Source organism: Arvicanthis niloticus, chromosome 14 (genome assembly GCF_011762505.2).
Source record: "Arvicanthis niloticus isolate mArvNil1 chromosome 14, mArvNil1.pat.X, whole genome shotgun sequence".
Taxonomy (NCBI): Eukaryota; Metazoa; Chordata; class Mammalia; order Rodentia; family Muridae; genus Arvicanthis; species Arvicanthis niloticus.
In genome coordinates, this window is record NC_047671.1 from 18,703,708 (window position 1) to 18,708,249 (window position 4,542).

Genomic DNA, 4,542 nt, shown 5'->3' on the forward strand with positions numbered 1-4,542 from the left:
GCTTGTGTTGAATGCAAGGGCAAATTTACTATACTTTGCTCCAAAGACAACAGGAGCTGCTGTAATGCCAGATCCTGATTTCCTCACTCAGCTCTGTGCTCTGTAATCATGAGTTCCTGAATGGTCTGTTTCCCCCACCCTCGCAGTTTTATTCCATTGTGATCAAAAAACAAGGACTTACTCACTTTTCCTATATGTTAAGATCTCTCTCTCTCTCTCTCTCTCTCTCTCTCTGTCTCTCTTTCTCTGTGTATGTGAGAGAGGAGAGAGAAAGAGAGAGAGAGAAAGAGAGAGAGAGAGAGAGAGAGAGAGAGAGAGAGGAAGTTTCATGAGATACTGAGAAAAACACTCATTGTCAACATCTGTATGAACTGTTCTGCAGATACCTTTAAGTTCATTTGGTCTATTACATCATTTCATTCAGGAACTCCCAACCCATTTTCTTGCCTGGATGAGAGTGGAGTATTGAAGCCACAAACTAGCCCTATGCAGGATTAATCGTATCTCTAATAATACGTGCTTTGTAACGTTAGCTGTGCCTATGTTCTCTGCCCATCTGTTTGGAACCGCCATGTGCTTCCAGTGCATTCTTTGCTAAGTCATTATGACGTGACTTTATCTTTTCTGATTGAAGTCACTTTTGTCAGCAGTTAGACAGTGGTTATTTCCTAGTTCTAAGTCATCTGGAACATGATTTCCCATCCTTTCACTCCCAGTGGGACGGTTTGAATGAGATATCACCCTCACAGACTCCCAGGCATCTGCATATTCAGTCCCCAATTGGGGACACTGTTTGGCTAGGCTTGGGAGTTGTATCCCTGATGGAAGAAGTATGTCGGTGGGGATGGGACTTAGGTTTAAAAGCCCGTGCCATTCCCAGTGAGCCCCCTGCTTGATGTTGTTGGTTCAGGATGTGAGTTCAGTGCTCCTGCTCCAGCCAACCATGTTCTGCCAGCTCCACTGCTTCCCCATGGTGGGGTGATGCTCTCAGAACTGTAAGCCCAAAATAAGCCCTCCTTTCTATATGGTGCTTTGCTCATGGTATTTTCAAAAGGATAGAAAAATAGTGAGGTAGCATCTCTGCTTTATGATGAGTCATGCCTCTTAGAATAAAAACAAGATCCTGCATTTAATCCATTACACTAGTGCCTTTTCACTGCAAAACTGGGACCAATGATATCTAGAGTCACTATTATAAAGTGTGTATTATTTCTTCTCATTTTGTTGACTTTGTAGTATTTGGCGTTTTCTTACCCTCTCTTGTTTTCCTATTAATGAGAAGTGGTTTATTTATCTCTGTTGAGAAGTTTGTCTTTCCTTTTAGTCTGAAGACTCAGCCTGATATACCTGGCTGGAGGCTGTGAGCTCCCAGTGGCCACTACTTGAGTGGAGCAGCCTTGAGCTGATGAAGGCTGAGGGCTGTGGGAACAGGGTCTGTGCAGACTCTTCCTCTCTAGCTACGTGAAGGTAGAGGTGAAGATGACGCTCCATCCCCTGCCCAGGCAGGCACAGCACACACCCACGAAGAATCAGCGCTACCTGTTGCTTCAGTGAAGACAACACTCCAGGAGACTCCAGCCCTGTCCATCACTCCAGTGAGCTCAGAATACCCTGTCAAACACTCCATATCCCCATCCTACAAGCTGTGAGCAATAACCTGATACTCCTTGAATAATGCAAGTTTCTCTAAAAGAATAAGGGCAAGCAAAAAAAATATCAGATGAAAATTAAATAAGGAACCCAATCAAGCAATGATCTAATTCCAAAAGTGCAAATCAAAACATAACACCGGGTCAGTCTTTGTTCTCTAAAACTCATCGCCTACAGAAATGGCGGCCATGAATGAAGACTAGATGAAATCTCAGAAAATGAATATGATAAAAAAAAAAAAAAGTCAACTCTTGAAGGCATGCTGAGAGCACAGCCAGCGCAGTAAGATACGGAGGCCGATGGTACATTCCATCTGACAGAGGGGTTCATGAGGACAGGGGAGTAAAAAGGAAAACGAAATGTAAACACTGGAAACGAAAAATGTAAGGCAAATAAAAATATCTTTGGAGTGTCCCGCTAATAGAATTGATCAAAGAACTTAATCCTGAAGAACTGCAACATTCCAATAAGAATAATGATTAATAAAAGAGGTACAAGCTGGGTTTTCAAGGCATTTAGAAATTATGAAAATGCCAACTCTAACAATCATCAATATACAGGAAAGTGAAACATTTCTTTCCAAAAGCAGTGCTTATTAGAGTAAAACATTTCAATGGCAGCCTATCTGGACAGAGAAGGCATTTAGAACATAAAACAGATAAAACCAAAATCCTCTAACTATTTGAAACAAAGGAAGTCCATTGAAAGTTGCAAGAGAGAGACACGAGGTGGAGTCACACTTGGAGGCGAGCTCCTCGGAATGAAAGCTCCTGGATGTCTCAGCAGAAATGGAAAACCAAGAGGGTAGGGGAGGGTAGTGCATGGCAGCCCTGAGACTCCTACACCCACCAAACCTATCTGACATAACTGGGGGATGAGGAAAATCTTTCTTTGATTAAAAACAGATTAGAAGAATTCACAACCACTATTGCAGCGTTAACAAAACTTACTTGAAGGAGTTCTTTGAACTGAAGAGAAAGAAAATGGCGTCATCGTTTTTGCTTAGCACTGTGTCATCTATGGCAAACCACAGTTCATTTCCGCATTAAACAATCTGCAGATTTGTGGGTGGTTGTTGGTTGGAGCTCTAAAAATAAAGTTGCCCTGCACACTTGCAGAGGTTCTCATGAGAACATTTCCCCTTCCACGGGGCAGGCTCATGTCTAGAGACCACTCAGCAGGTTTGGTTACAACCACGCCATGCCTCTCCCGGACCAGTGTGCTGCTTTTCCCTTCTACCTGAAATGTGACACAATTTCTCTGTATGACAACGCTCAATCCTATCACTGTTTTAAAACTTTCTGTCAATGGGCAGTGGTGGCGCACACCTTTAATCCCAGCACTTGGGAGACAGAGGCAGGCAGATTTCTGAGTTCAAGGCCAGCCTGGTCTACAGAGTGAGTTCCAGGACAGCCAAGGCTATACAGAGAAACCCTGTCTCGAAAAACCAAAAAAACAAAACAAAACAAAACAAAACAAAACAAAAACTTTCTGTCATTCTGATAAGTGTACTGACACCTCAACTTGAATGTTACTTGAATTTACCTAATGGATAATGTTGCATTTTTTTTTTTTTTTTTTGAGTTTGTTTTTAATTACAGATCCCTTTCAGTGCATTGGTTTTGGCCACTTTTTAACTGGATTGTTTTTATATTATACATTTTGAAAGCTTCTTGTATATTTTAGGTAAGAGTTCTTTGTCAGGAGTGTCTTGCAAATACTTTCCAACCTGTCTTTTCATCTTCTTCCCAGGGACTCTCACAGCACACACACACACACACACACACACACACACACACACACACACACGCTTCATTTTGGTGACCACTCTCCCTTTGTAAGAATCCCGCTCAGCTGTAGGTAAGGTGTATTTTCTAGGGTGTTATGTCTGTGTTCATTATTACCGGTGGTTATTAGGAGTGGTGCATGATTAGGTGAAGGCCTCTTGCTATCCAAGTGCTCCAGTATCATTTGTTGGGCAGCTGTTTGTCCTCCGCTGAAGTGCTTTTGACTCTCTGTCAGTATGAAGTACCATTCCACATGTTGTTTGCTTTCTGAAGGGCCCTGGAACCTATGGATCCTACTTAAGAGTCCCGTTAAGAAGGCAGCAGCACTGTTGGCTGTAATTAGTATAGGAGCTGGGTGGTCTGATCTCCTTAGATAGCAGAGCACTGAGGGACCCACATGGCAGATGTATGTGGCACTTCAGCTCTATGTGTGCCCTTGCTGAGCCCTTCCTGGTGGCAGTGGACAGTAATGTGCAGTGAAGGAGCACAGTGACACTGGGCCTGTGACTCACCACCTTGCTCCTCCTTGTTGACGCACAGGGGAAACGCAGTATGTCTTCAGATAAACATCACTGGCTGTTTACTGGAGTGGAACTCTTACCACTTTTTGGTGCTAAAGATGGAATCCAGGCTCTTTAAATGTTAAGCAGTTATTCTACCGCCAAGCTGTACTCTGAGCTCCCTAGTGGAAATCTTTGAATTTTTACATTCGTCTTTTTCATACTTTTCAATTTAAGCAGTAGGTGAAAGAAAAATAATTTAAAATATGTATTATACTCATTTATTTATTTATTGACATAGGTTCTCTCTGTATAGCTCAGGCTGCTCTCATTGTGCTTGTCCTATTTTGGCCTCTTCAGTGCAGGGATTACACAGGTGCTTACCATCACTATCAGATGAATATTTAATTAAGGTCTAATTAATGCTAACTACTGAATATATCTCCTTCTTTATGATCCCAATGCAGAGCATGCTCAGATGGTCAAAGTGTATTAATGGCATATTATTTAATGTTATGTTAGCTTAGAAACTATATTTTAATTGAGTTTTCTTGTACAGTGAAATTCTTATTTTGACAAAATATTTAAATACTCTGTACAAGGTT